This window comes from Coloeus monedula, assembly GCF_965178545.1.
Source record: "Coloeus monedula genome assembly, chromosome: 2".
NCBI lineage: Eukaryota > Metazoa > Chordata > Aves > Passeriformes > Corvidae > Coloeus > Coloeus monedula.
The window spans coordinates 105801703-105817258 of record NC_138782.1 but is presented as its reverse complement, the minus strand read 5'-3'; positions in this window follow the sequence as shown (position 1 = coordinate 105817258).

Here is a 15556-nt window from a genome sequence, read left to right as displayed (position 1 = left end):
TGGGGGTCCAGGGTCATGCAGGGCTACCCAGGGTTTTGCCAAGTATCAGCAGAAGTGCCCAAGGAAGCCTTATCTCCCTTATACTAAAGTTTGTGGTAAACCCAGGAACCATGGTTAGGTGGCAGGGAGGCAGATGACATTCTCCTCACAAGTTCCCACGGCTTCTTATTGCTTCAATCACACAATTCAAATGCACAATGCAATTGTGTAAAATATGCACATCTTAAACCTATTGACCAAATTTTTCATTTGTGTGAAATATTACTTCTCTCTGTGTTCATTGGAACCACAACAGGTTATGGAGATCTGGCTTATTTACTGGTTTCAGGCTCTACTGCAGCTGCAAAGAGCTGTACAGTATAAAAGCTGATTTTTAAAAAAAGAAGAGATACCATCCCTGCAAAAAAACCCAGCACTTCTAGAAAACATGTTTAAGCAAAGCTTTATTAATCTGTTTCTATCCAAAAAGTAGATTGCTAAATAAAATGACATGTCAGGAAAGTCAACAAAAGGTTTTACCCCAAGTGATTTGATGGAATTTTGTATTGACTGAATGGTGACCTCTGGGACTCTCATTCTAAAATAAAATAGAGATTCTCTGAAGTTAGACAGTTTTAGAAATCTGGATAGAGAGAAAATGTGGAGCTCTATAGATTACAGAACAGCATCTCCCCCAATCAGCCCAGCACCACTGATCCTGACATTTATTATACTGCTTTTATCTGAAAGAAACAGCATCTTGCAGCAGTGCAAATAGGTCTAGTGTAATGCAGAAGATAATATTTCTAAGGTACACAATTAATGCTTTAATGTGCACTTTTTATTTTGGACAGATATCTTTCAGAGTGAGAGTCCAGGTGTCTCTCTTGATTATGCCAATCCTCTATCCTATCTGAGTATCTTTCTAGGCAGCTTTACAGACTATTTACAGAGTGCATACATTACTTGAGACCTCATCAACAGTAAGGAATCCAACTATGTGAGCTGAAAAATGGTTTTTTTCCATTTTATATGCAATGAGACTGAGACAGTGCTGCACTGTAAAGGGCATGAGTGAAACCTGACCACTGCTAAAGGAGTTAAATCCCAATTTGAAGGAGAGGTGTGGTTGCTCTGCCTCAGGACCTCATCACAATGCAGGAGAATGGTACAGGCCTGGCAGGCACAGAGCACCAGGCTGGGGTGTGCAGATCCAGAGTACAAAACCACGGTTTTTCCCTCAGTATTTCCAGTTTCACCATAGCTCCCAGCTGTGGGAAGTGAAAATAGTCATCAAGAGACGAGCCTGAAAACGAGACTCTGGGTTGTACATACACCTTTTCCCTTCACACATACACTTGCAGAAGGCAGTGAAATAAATTTTGTCAAGTTATAAATGGAGGCTGGAAACAGCCTTACTCAAGTCAGAGAAGGGAGCAGCCCTACCAAGAACTTGTGGAGAAGGCTGTCTGTGGGAGAGGAATGTCTCAGTAGGGATGGGTGCTCCGGCAGGCAAGTGTCTGATGTGGTGCTGCTCCGCAGGGCTCGGGGTTGGGACCAGCACTGTCTGACATCCTTGTAAGCAACACAGACAGTGGGATCGAGGGCACACTGAGCAAGTCTGCCAATAACACCAAGCTGTGGGGTGCAGTCACACGCTGGAGGGAAGGGATGCCATCCAGAGGAACCTGGACAGCCTCAGAGGTGGCCCTGTACAAACTTTATTAAGTTCAACAAGGCCAAGTGCAAGGTGCTGCATCTGGGTTGGGGCAATCCCAAGCACAAGTACAGGCTGTTGGCACATGTCACCTATACCTGGAAGGTTCATGTTTGCAGCTCCACCTATTTTTCATGCCAAATCACCACATCCTCTCTAATTTTATGTCCTTAATGGGGCAAGCAGTTTGGCCTATGCCATACCTGTGACACCACATCCCACCTTTCTGAGGAGCTTCTCTGAATTGTCTGTTTTTCTGCTCCACAGGGATACACAACTCTCACAGTTCATGTTAGCAATATGTAGAATTTCAGCAATTATTTTCCTTCTACTTCTTTCTGTCCACTTTTCCTTTTTCATTTCCTTTGTGAGTGAGCCTGGTTCCTATGTGTGCTTTCCAGCTGTACAAATAAAATAATTAGTTGGTGAAAAGGTGATGAAACCATTAGACATCATTATTATCTTTCATGGAACTATGAAGATAAAACTATATGAGCCTTATTATTGGTATTGTATTCACAGAATATACAAGTGTAACTGCAGTGAATGATGGTTATTTCATGGAAAGGTTTCAGTGGAAATATTAATGGTTTGAACAGTGTATTCAAAAAAGATGGAAATGTCATAGCATTAAAGATTAATTTTATTTTTTTCTGAGAGGAACTTATCTCTCTGAGCATGGTTCTGGAAACATTTTAATTAAGTCTATAAGGTGTTAATCCCTGCCCTTTGTTTCACCTCTTTCAGACAACACAAGGAGAGTTGTAATTGCTGGCAACTTCTAAGTCTTAAAGATCAAAAATGCAACATTTCTTATGGCAAAAAAAGTGAAAGAGGATCATTTGGAGGAATATCTATATATTCCTCTGACATGAATTCTAAGAATTCTTTGTTTTCTTTTAGGTAAATCTCCTTCTGGGAATGAATGGAGTGACTCTTGGGGAATGTATTATATGTAAAAAAATTGTGACTCTAAGTTGTGCCTGTATTAAACTTACTGTAACCAATCAGCTGGTGAGGAACCTTAAAATATTCCAGTGAATGATTAGGTGAAAAAAACATTTTTCAATTTTCTTTTTTTCCCCTATCTCTTGCCCCTTCTGTCCTTTTAAAGACAGATATTTATTATTATATTTTAAAATGAAATTTGCAAGCTTAGAAAAATAATTCTTAAAAAAAATTCTACTTCTTGTTTCCCCCTTCCCCCAAATGTCACTGTTTATCTACAAAAGTGGGTCACATTACTTGATCAGTTCAGTGTCCAGGGAGTCATGCCATGACCCTTTCAGTCACATGTAGCCATCAAAGATGTTTTGCGGAGGTAATCTATATCTCTTCATTCTTCCTGTTGGAATATACATGATCTTTCTTTTAGACGTGTGAACTCCTCCTAGCCGTGGCTATTCCCCAGGTGAACCTCCAGACAAGTGGCTGTGATTTATAATGCCTACATTCAAATGTGTGGTGGGTTACCACTGGAAAACTGTGGTGATTTACGAAGGAACTCTGCCTGTTCCTGGGGGGAGCCCCAGCCCTGGATTGGACCTGCGGAGCGGACCCGGTCCGGAGACGGCACGAACCGGCCGGCTCCAAGGATTGGCAGCTGCACACAACTGCACACAATCCCCCCTCCCCGTTCGCCACACCACCTTGACGAGAAGTGAAGAAAGCAGTAACCAAAAAGATGCCATCCCAGCAGAAGAAGCCACGAAAGCCACTGCTGTGAGAACTCAGCCAGTACCGATCTCCAAAGGCAACAACCAGCTGCATCATCCATTTTGGTTTAATTATTTTGTATTATTTTACCATTTTTCAATTGCATAAAAATGAAGCTCTTCCCTTTTCATTTTAAATTGAAAAGGGTGAGATGTGGTAGCCTGTTAAGCCCGTGATTCTATGTGTTCACCTGCTCCCTCCCTGGCCTTGGCCACTCCCTTGGTTTCTCCCTATTTTCTCCTGTACCCCAGCCCTGCCCAGGGACCGCCCCTGGGCCCCTGACAAAACCACCCCGCACCCAGACCACGCTGTCCCTCTACCTCTGAACATTGTGGGGACAAGATGTGATTAAAGCCATCTCAAACCCTCATGAGAGACCCTTCTCTGCCTTCTTTACCCCCACTGTGTTGTAACGCTGCTGGCTGCCAGAGCCAGATCGCGGGGCTGTCTGAAATGGACGGTGGGATGTGATCAATCGCACGGCCCTAGGAAACCATCACTGAGCTCTCAGGGAGCAGCAGCCTGCTAGGCAGAGTCCAGCAGTTACAACAGAACTCTTAAATACCTGGCTTTCTAACAGAACCTTCTTTCAATTACAGTGACTATGCTTCTGTGTGGTATTTACAGGTCTTAGAAATGTTAAAATAATCATGCCACATCTATAGATTTTGTGTTACATCTGCCGAGGAATGTGCAAATCCACCTACAGTTTCATTGCAATGTTTCTAATTTTTCACTTGCAGTGTTTCCTTCCTGTGATGCAATTACCTATGAAAAGACATTATGGCATTTTTTGAATGCACACTTTACAAACTGATATTATATCTGTGCCATCACTGTCACCAGTGCAATAGAAGCTGTGTTTGGAATTTAGTGGTGACTCAGAGCCTGTCAGTGATTTTCAATTTCCCAACTAATGACTTGCTCAGTTACAAAATATTATCTGAAATTTGTCCTCTATGTTGGAGACACTTTTGTGCTTCCTGGATGAAAGTTCTAGATGATGCTTTTCAACTGTAAGACAATAAATATCTCTTATGCAAACAGCAGTGTAGGTACAGTAATGTGCCACTGTGTTATCCACAGCCTGTGGCTGGGTTTGACTTTACAGAGAGTGCCTGGGGCAGCCTCTGTCCCTTGTGCTCACACATGGTCTGTGAGTGGCATTGGGAATCATCCCTCACAGTGATAGGAGAGGCACTCCCAGGATATGCTGTATTGAACTCAAAATTGCATTCACCAGTGAAGGAGTTAGAAGCGAGGTCAGAGAAAGAACTAGTACCAAGACTGAAAGGAGCATAGACAAAGAAAAAACATTTTTCTTTTTTTTTTTTTTTTTTTTACATTCTGCTAAGAATAATTTGGAGATGATAACCTAATTCTGTGTGATAGCAAATACCTACTCTTATTTTTCTGAGACTTGATTATAAGCATGAATGAGAAGATTTATTTTAAGGGCTTTTGATTGATTGGGCTGGGGGTGGGAGGAGGTGCAACCTGTTTTAGAGAGTGCGATGTAAAACTGATACAGTTATTAATAAGCATTTGTGTTGCATAAGCTTGAAGCTATGGCTGCTGGCCTGAAGGCCACTCTCTGTAAGGGGCTATAAAATGTACAGGGACTGACAGCCCCTGCTTTGAAGAACTGACCTCAGAAATTAGGTGTCCTCTTCTTTTGTTTTCTCTGCCTTGAGCTGAAGTTGACCAGTTGGGCAGCCTTCCCTGTGATTCTATGCTTCTAACCTTACTGTAGCTAGTTTACAGGGCCCATGTGTGAGGATTTGTACAGCTGTAAGGTCTCTTGGTATCTCACAGAATGGTAGAACATGCCCACACAGTGTGGGGGCCCTGCCAGAGCAGGGACTGTGCTTTTGTGGTTGCTTGCCCTAAGTTAGCAGCCCATTGTGGTGTCTTGGCTTTTGGTGTAGAGCTTGATTTGTGCAAGACAAGATTTGTGCAAGACGAGATTTGTGCAAGACCTGCTGCACAGATCCTCCCAGGATGTGGAGGACCAGCACTCCCTGGCAGACCCTCTACAGCACCTCTGGCAGAAGACAGTGTGCTGTGGTCCCTCTGGAGGGGATGTGCAGAGCAGAGGACTTTTGCTCCCTTCCTGGTCATCACAGCTCCTGCAGCCTGGCTGTGTCTAAGATGCATCAACAGCTGAAAATGATTTTTTAAGGTTGAGCTCCTGTGAAACTGCTGGGAAAAAGAGATTCTAAAATGAGCTCGTTAACCTTTGCACACACTCCTTTGTAGCCTTATATCTGTAGAAATGAATCCTAGGGACACAAGTATATTGTGACATACAAACTCACCCTCATAGCTCAGTAAGTCTATTCTTCCACTGCAATGCAGCACTGTGAAATCAGGATATATTTCTCATTCCCAAAGCAATGCTCTTCTTTGTTGAAACACCTTTTTCTGAAGCACCTACTCTCTCTTCTTTCCTTGCTTTTCTTTTTAATTGACTGTCTTTTGACAGTCAGAAACAAATTAATGCCATTTAAGTTCAAGCAAACAATCAAACAAACCCACCCCTTACACCAATATGTAGCTGGTTGAGGTGAATTATTTGCCACCTATAAAGAGCAGTTTCTATTTTTCCAGTGTGATGAAACACTCTCTAAAATCATGCTCTAGGTATTTTAATATTTTTTTAGCTTAATATATCTCGAGGAGACTAAACAGAAGAGTATCTGAAAGTAAAAAATCCAATGTCAGTAACAGATAGAAGGGCGTGATTTGTCTCAAATTAATCCCCTTAATCTTTGACAGGTTTATTCCTATAGGTAAGTTTTTCTCATTTCCATTGATAATGCTGAAACATAGGTTGATATGATCTTAGCATTCAATCCACAAGGAGGTGTCTTCCTTAGTCACAGTACACTCTTAAGTTAAAAATGTGAAAAAGTGGTAGACAATACATGAGAAGTGGAGAGCTGGTGTCCCTGGAAGTCATTTGAAGGGTTCACACTGGAGTATTTGGGCAGGACTGAGGTGCTCTGTGGCTCACCCCTGAGCCTGGCTGAGAGTGTGGCTGTGCCAGGATGGCAGGGAGGCAGAGTAGTGTAACCCTGGCTGTGGGTGCTAGGGGCAAAGGGGCTACAGCCACCACCCCTTCGCCCAATAGCTGACATCAGGTATCTGTTCTGACCTCAGAGAGGAGGAGGGCTTGAAGAGGAAGTTTTCATTACACCCTTCTGTAGGTAATGGTGGTTTTTCATTTTCTCATCATGATCTCATTTTTTGAAATCACTTTTATATTTGATTTCTCTTTCACTACCATTTCCTTATTTGGTAGTGTTAATTTCTCCTTTTTAATTTGGCTTCCTCTCATCCATCTCAAGATTTCCTCTAATTCTCTCTGTCTTTCCATATCCCTTCTCTAATTCAGTTTTTATTCTCTTTCCCAAGCTCTCTTCCCTCTGCATCTTGGTCTGTGCCTCCTTACTGAAGGCTGGGTATGGTGCTCCTTGTACGCATGATATTGCTACGACAGCTTTGGGAATCCTCCTCCTCCATTCAGTCCCTTTGATGTCTTCATAGTTTCTCCAGTTACTGGCAGGTCAGATAGAGGAGGGACTGTATAATCTATCACACAAGTTACCTCTGTAAACTAAGCTCAGACTTTAAAAAGCAAGAAAGGAAGAAATAAGGTGAGCTGCAAAATGGAAGTTTTGTAACTTCCCAGAATTAAATGCTTGTCTCTGCAACAATATCCTAAAACAGATTTGTAGGGAAAAAATAGGAATGAAGAAGCATATTGGATTTCCTCTGAGAATTTCTGACCTCCATATTTCATTGTCTGAAACCGTTTGAGCCTGAATTTCCTTTATGTGTTTCCCCTAAATGCATAGAATATGCTGGTGACTGTAAGGCTGAGGAAGAAATGTTATGTCCTGAAGGAATCTCTGCACAGCTTAGCTCAGGTTTTGTGTCTCCCTGTATCTTTCTACAGCTCACAGAGAGTGTCAAGGGCAGTGATCAATGATCTGAACCATTTCCCAGATGAGGAAAAGGAACATGATTTGAATCACTTCCATGATGCTTCTATTTCCATAAAGTTAATGCAAAATTTTCAGGGATAAATACGGCAGGTAAATTGTTGCTGCTTCTAATCTCTGATATTGCTTGGGTTGCCACTGCAAAAATTGGATAACCTTTTATTTTAACTGCCTAGTTGAGGATGATTAGCCAGTTCCCACCTTTCAATATCACAGCATGGCAGTGTTCCAGAATGCAGAAATTAGACACTCAGTCCCTAATGCCTCCCATTTCCTCTCTGGCAACAATTTAGATTCAGCCTTTGCTGGCACTCTACCAGTGGTAGAAGAAAAATGTTAGAATCTAGGTTTTAAGTGGTTCCTTCTAAACTCCTCTGTCCTGTGGGTTTTTTTGCCACAAGATTTTATTTGTTAAGAAGAAATACCTCATAACTGTGTGTGAATCTAAATATTTTTTTTGTTTGGAAAAACATTTTGATTATTACTATTGAAGCCTTGTGCTTCTGACCTTGGTTATATCCATGTATTTTCCCCTGTACTCACTAGACACAGAATGATTAGTGACTCAAAATGTACCAGCTGTGGCTTAATTTTTTTTTTTTTTGTTCCAGTTATCCTTTGTTCATCTCTTTGAATACATGACTGGAATACTCTATGGTATCAGGATATGGTACAGTTTTATGGCAGAAATAATTTTGTGTTGTTTGACTTTTAGCATTCCTTTCACTTTGAAAACCTTTTTGCTGGCTTTTTCTTTTTAATTTTTTTAAATTGGACAGGTCTTTCCAGAAACTGCTTTTAAGTGTTTTGTTTTGGCACCTAAATTGATAAAGTAATTACTGTCCTGCTAGGTGCTTTCAGATGTTGTTTACTCAAACAGCACAATTACAAGTACTTTTACAACCTTGAAATGCTTCTGCTTTCTGCTGATCTAACCTTCCCAGGGTGCTAAAATGCCGATTAGGCCAGAACCCATGACCTATCAATCTAAATGGGAGAGACCCCTCAAAACCCATGACGACCTAGGCCCTCATGACACCAGTTTTATCAACTCCTTGGAGTGTGTGTAAGTGCAGTCAGCCCTGCAAACCCTCTTGATGTTGCGCTGGCAGATGCCATTTAAAGTTTCAATCCTCAAACCCTGCTCTACTGCAGCTTTTAAAGGCAGAAATGGGGAGGAAGAACTGTCTTGTTGCACACTGGATTCAAAAGCTCTTTGGCTTTCATGCATCAGCAGCTGTTGCAGCTGTCAAAGCCACAGTTCCAAGAGCTATCTCCACTACTGTAGGGGATAATTGGGGATCATGCAGCTATCAGGATACTCCAAGAGGAAGAGAGATCTTCAGACACAGTCTTTTAAAACTCCAGCATTCGTTAAAATTTTGGTCACATTATATATGACATTGCAGGTGCTTGCAGATTCATATACCGGAACACTTTCCCTTTCATGCTCTTCTGTCTCTCTGTGAGAGCCAGTAATGTCAATACAATCATTTTCATGGACACTGAAAAACAGGCAATTATGGAATAAAAATACTTCTGCTTCTGCTGGCGGTGGGTGAAGTGACAGGAACATTAATTATGCTTGAATGCACAAAAATATAATATTCAGGAAGTGAGAAAATCATCTGGGCATGAAAAAATGGGCTTTTCTCTTCTTTATGATACTGTGAAATTGTTGTGGACATGGACCAAATACACTTTTCAGTGATGCTGATGCAAATGAACAGAAAGGATGTTTACTTGCAGTGAAGCGTTAGTTTGCATCAGTGTAATAGGAGGCTGGGTTTGCCACAGACCCCAGCAGGAAGGTGATTTTGACCACCTGACTAATTGCATGTAAAGCAATTGGACAAATTGTCTTCCCTATCTTTGAAATCTGAATTCAGGGCCAAAGCTGAACTGTGGTCTTATCTTACTGCTGAAAGAGCTGCACCAGGCTAGAGAGAGATGCAGGTTCTGAATATCTTTGAATTGCAGGCCTTGAAGTCTGTAACCAAATGCCATGGTTTGAGTCTCCCTCAGAGGGAGGGAGAAGAAACTCTGCAATCCAACTAGGGAAACAGCATGAAACTCAAATATAGCCAAGCAGCCAGTAACTATATCAAAGTGAGTTAGAGTGATGCTGATCAGAGAGTTCCATCTAAAAAGCATACTTCAAACAGCTATTCATTTTTGTCTGATCCACATAGCTGTAGTCATTTTCTAAACCATCTTAGTTTATTGAAAAAATTGGACACTTGACAGTTTTTGAAGTGTGAATTGAAATGTACAGGGCAACTTTTATACCAATGAGTGCTCTGCAAAGACTGCAACTGTATCTGCCACCATGTTTTTACTGGCTGGCTTTTGAAAGTGCAGATAGTTGACCTCTGAATAGAAAAAGAGAAAAGCAAAAGTGAAATGTGGTGGGATGTTCAGAGCTGGGTTATTTTCTTGGGTGACATAAACAAGTCACTTCAGTTTGGTTCAGGTACTGGAGTTCTTGTGCGTGGTATGTGCATGAGATCAATTAATAAGTAATTATATATTATTATGAAGTATAGATATAAGCATAAAAGTTTTTGTGAAGTGGAATGGCCTGTGAAAGACTACCCTATACAAAATGTTCCTTACAGTATCATTTAATTAGGGTTTTACACTGCATTCCTGACCTTGTCAGCTGAATGTCTCACTGAATCACTTCAGAATTACTAAAATGCCCATTGTTTCAGCAGTTGGCTGATGCTGGGAAAATGTAAATTTTCAATATATTCAATGCTGGTTTTTAGTAGGCATAATTTTATTCAGAACTGCTCCTAATTTCCAAGCTCAAAAACTGTGATCCTGAAGCCAACTGGAGAAATGTAAGTTATTTTTATAAGGAAAAGATTGGATGGAAAGAAAAACAGTGAAAAATCTTGTCTCATTCATTTAAAGCATGTCTTTTCTACTCTGTTTTGTCCTGGTCCTATCTTTTTTGCTTTCTTTGGGATTATAATTGGACTGAAAATGAAACTACTTGGAACTGTTTGTGCAGGATGCTGGGAGTGCCTACCTGACTGATCCATCCACTTATTTATAAGTGAAAACAAAAGGAACACAAGATATTTTTCACTTTAAAAAGTTAAGAGTCGTCAAAAATTAAATGTTTTCTCTAAAAAATGACATAGCCTCTGTTTTCAAATAGTTTTCTGTAAAAGCCCTTTCAAATGCTCCATGTTCTCTAAGACCAAGATAATGCAAGCCTTTAGTAACAAAGCTGCTGATTCTGGCTGAACAAAACAATGCTTTAAAAAGGTTTCTAAAACCGGTTTTGTCACATGACCTTTGAAGAAGAGACAAATATAAGACAAATTATATAAACGACAAAGAGGGAGAATTTAAGATGACAGAGCAAGCAAAAAAAAATTATCACTTGTCTAACTTGTTTTGGTGTCTTTGCTGAAAATCTTAAATGGCCTGTCAATAACAAAACTTTAAATTCTCCCCCCCCCCCCCGATGTATATTTGGGTAAAATAATGCAGAAATACTGAACAGTATAGAACTGAGATTGTGATTGGTATCAGGTGAGATTAAATGATCCCTCTCTTTATGCTTTCCAAGTACCTTTTCATTTTTATATTTTTTTGTTATGTGAAATAACCTCTTAAAACCTTGAATGAGGCAGTGTTTCAATCACACACCAGGTTGTCTATTGTCTATTGAAAGGTCAGTCTATCTAAATGTCAGCCAGCTCTTCCTTTTGTACTTATATTAAATTCAGTGATTTACCTGGTGTGTTTCCCAGCAGATCTTTTGTTAGACAACCAGGTTTACAAAAAAAGGCAGTGAGCTGAAGAGCTGTTTAATAAATGGTAGACGGGGCTAGAGGATGATTTGGAAAAACAGTGCAATTTTCTTAACTCTAGTAGATTGAAATTGAGTATTTTAGAGACTTCATTATTCCAGTTTTTGTATACCTCAGGTCACTAAGCCCCAAGAGCACCATGTCAAACAGGGAGGTGCTGCTTCTTCAACTGGTTAATGAAGCACAGAGAAAGAGACCCCCAAACCCACTGAAATCAGAGCAGTCTTAAGGAGTTGTTTCCTTGGGACAAGTCTGCCTTTGGGAGACATCTCTATCTGGGACTGTCACCCATGGTTCCCTTTGTGGTCACTTTCAAGGCATGAGTTCTTCTGTCTGTGTAAATACCTGCCTTAAGGTGAGAGCAGCTGGATCTCAGATGTGTACTGTTCCTCTAGAAACAACCAAGTCCCACTAACACCTTGCCCGAAGGACTGCCCTTCCATTCCCAACAAGCAAACAGCCCCAAAAGAAGGGTGGGAATTTGTGCTTTCTGGGTCAATGCATCACCATGGTTTTGAAACACAACTGCAATTCTTAGTATCCAGCACACAGAGAGCTGGCATTTGCCGACTTCTCGATAACACTGAAGATACAATGAAAACTCAGTTGCAAAATTCCATCACCCACATCTGGCACATGACTTAAGGATCACTTTTCTTAGAAATACCAAGGTCACATACAGTATTTAACTGCATAAATTAAGATCCTGTCCATTTAGGTACATGTGTTGTGCTCACTTCTTGGCATGTAATGGAACATCCTTCCAAAAGTAAGTGCTAAAAATCACACAATAACTAACAGGGAAAAGTAAGCACCTTTGAGGACCTCCAGAGGGAAATCCATTCTGCTGAAATTAAGGCATCTAAATTAGATGTCTGGTTCCCAGCCTGTGTAGATAGCTGCCATATCCCTTCATTTTGGCAATATACCCAGCAGACAGTAAACAGCAATGACTGCCTCCATTAAGTTGTCTCTGCATTTACATACAGCACAACTATACTACAGACTCTGTAGGGTGTCCTATCTAGTCTTCTATCTAGTTGCTGCTGGAGAAGAAGATGGATTTCCAATAGATCCAATATCTTATTAGCACTATCACATGGACATCTGTCCCCTCTTTGATGGCACTGCATACTGTGTGGGCAGTGGAAGCACTCCCACAGAGTGGTTCATCTTGACTAAACTGAGATTTCTGCACAGTGGAGGTCAACATCAGCACTAGTTATGGTCAACTGTCTTTACAGCCCCTGAAAGAAACTGGCATTAAAAATTCATCCACCCATTTCAGAGGTCTACATAATGGTGCAATAAATGGCACTCTACAAATGCCCTTTCTGTCCACTGAGTATAAAGGGAGTCTAAAGTTAACAGCTCAAATGTATATAATTAAGTAAATGAATCCTATGCTCAGCTACTTATTCAAAACCAAATCAATAATATAAAAACAATGGGCTTTTTTATCATGAATACCCTGGGTCAATCTGTCTTGACATTTTTCCCTGTAAGGAAATTGTGTATTGAAAAATCAACAAAGTATGAGTTGTTTAAATATGTGGTTTAAATAATTCCATGCCTTTCTGGAGTCATTATGTCCCACTTAGCAATAAGAAAACAGTTACAAATATGTTCCCATACTCCCACTTATTCCTTTTATGTACAATTGAAATTTATTATTCTATATTTTCTCTCTTTTATCTTTCAGCATGTATTTTCTTTATAAGTATTAGAAATCCTAGGGGAATAGGAAGGAATGAATTTAAATAGTTGATCTGGAAGTTTTACCCAATTTCTCTGTGTCTGCCATTCTAAAGACCCTTTTTTCCTTTGGTTTTAATTAAAAAAGACTTTAAATCTCTTTTGATTTTCACAATCAAAATTTTGATTTTCAAATCTCATTTGAGAGATGTTCTGCTGAATATTTATCACTCCCAACAAAGAGACTATTGCAGGCTGTTTTGTTCTTGCTCCTAAACAAGTGAACCCAAGAGCTTTTAGATAAAATATAAAGGATGATGAAATTATATTCAACTGCAAAAGAACTATAAGGTTGCAGGTAAATTTAACATCACAGACACAGATCTGGTCAAAGGAGAGCTCCCATTTGACTCCTTTGATACAGCACACAAGGGTTCTTGTGCAGTCCTTCACTGTCAGAATTTATAGCCTATGTCAGTGAGCTGAGCTTGCTCTGGGTCTGTCTGCCTCTTGTGGATTTTCCCCCTTCTACTACCCCCATGGAACAATTCTTCTACAGTTTTACTGCTTTAAAGGGTAGCAAGTCTGTTCTATATTCATTTTCAGCTTATTAAAAGAGGACTGAACCCAGACGTGTCATGCTCTGGTATAACAAAATGAAATTAGTATCCTGTCAGTTACAGTTTTGCCGATATTACCTGTGCTAATCTCAGCCAGTAGCTCTTGCTGCCCCAAGAAGACTTTTTCATGTCTGACACTTAATATCAGTACTTCTCCAAATTAAACCAAAACCATCATGATTTGCAAGAATTTTCATTTGTAAATGCATTTGTTATATCAGAAATTAAATGCAATTTCTTTGCAAGTGGAAGTTCCAAGCTATGTTCAGCACTGTTCCACAGCTCAATACCAACTATAATGCATACTAAGACTGAACCAGCAAATGTGCTTTGACCAAGCCTGTGCTGTGTGTAAACACAGGTCTTCATGTGCCCAGAATTAGCAAACTAGCAGTTTTCATGCATGCGAAAGAAAGATTCGCTTAAAGAGATAATGTTACAGAATAATGAGTTGTTCCCACAAACCATCCGTTCTTCTCCTACGCGAAAAAAAAAATCTGAATCCAATTCCTTTGTTTTGATTAAAGGTTTCTTTGCAAATTATTGTTTCTGAACTTCAAAAACAGAGAATGTTTTAATGAAACCCTGGATTGGAAGAAAAATGTAATTCTTTCCTGTATACTGTTAATAAATGAATGTTAGTTATCTGTGGGTTGTTAACAGTTTTAGAACCCAAACCTCCGTATTTTTGCTGTAAAACAGTGAAGCTATTATATTCATCCTGACAGAGAGTTCAAGAAAAAGGGAGTAAGAAAATCCCATGGTAGAAGATCTGCCATTTGTGAGAAGCACTACTTATAAAAAGATGCTTTTCTGATTTAGGAAAGGAACATGTTTTTAGAAGACCCTTTTTTTTTTGGTGCCATATTTCACAAGCTATTTCAAAAAACCTACCTAATTTTGTCATCTGGTAAATGCTCCATGCAAGGCCTAAAGTTCATAAAATGCGGGACCTAATCCTCCCTTGCTCTTCTGGCGGGTCGGTCTCTCTGCTCTCCTTCCTCAGCAAAACCCCTCTGCTGCTGAAAGACACTTCAGTGTGTCATCAAAATGTGCCCCACCCTGGTGATCAGGAGGTGTAAGAAGATCAGTACCCCCACAGTGACACCTTTCTTGACCCCAGCCATGCCAAAACAAGTCTGTCTGAGTCTATCACAAGACAGACACAGCACAGGTCTCTCTGATGCCTGGGGTCTGATTTTTAAGACACAGCCTGAGCCAGACAACAAATGTGTGAGCCCCATTTCCTTAGTACCCATCTTCCATAACTCCACCATTTAATGCCTCTATTAATACCCACTTAATACTCAAGAGTATTAGCATACACAGTAAAGAGAATACACCTTGACTTGTTTGTGAGTTGGTCCCTAGAAGAAGTGTGCCTCGAGGGACTAAGGATGGCTTACCAGAAGAACCATTAAGCCAATAGGGTCCTTGCTAAGTCAGGTAAATCTCTGTACCCTTTACAGATTTATCTTTCCTCCCTGCTCATCCTTCGCATCTTCCATGAGTTGAGACACGGGTGGGAAGAACAGTTTGTCTCCTCTGCAGCATCTTTGTTCTTGCTGATGGTATTATTCCTTTATCATGTGCGTGTTAGAAACTGGACATACCTCAGGAGAAGGTGCAAGAGAAATCTCACAAGCTCCTGGGTATCTTGCATCTTGTCCTGTCTGATAAGACCTACATGGTGAAAGATTGCACAGCCTGCTCACTGGGTACCAGAACCTGTTAAGGAGAGGGATACTTTCATTTTTAAACAGTTACAACAGTTCCTGTCATAAAACCCAGCTGAAACAGCTGATGCCCATTGAGCCCATTATGTGAACAGTTTGCTCATCTGTTAACTTGTAGATTAGTACATTAAATTACTATAAATGCTTGGGTTGATCTGAATTAGGGCAGATGGTTTCAGAATAACCACAATAAGATCCTTCATGAATGAAGAAGAGATGATAGTTACCATTTCCCTACAGTTATGAGCTGGATGCA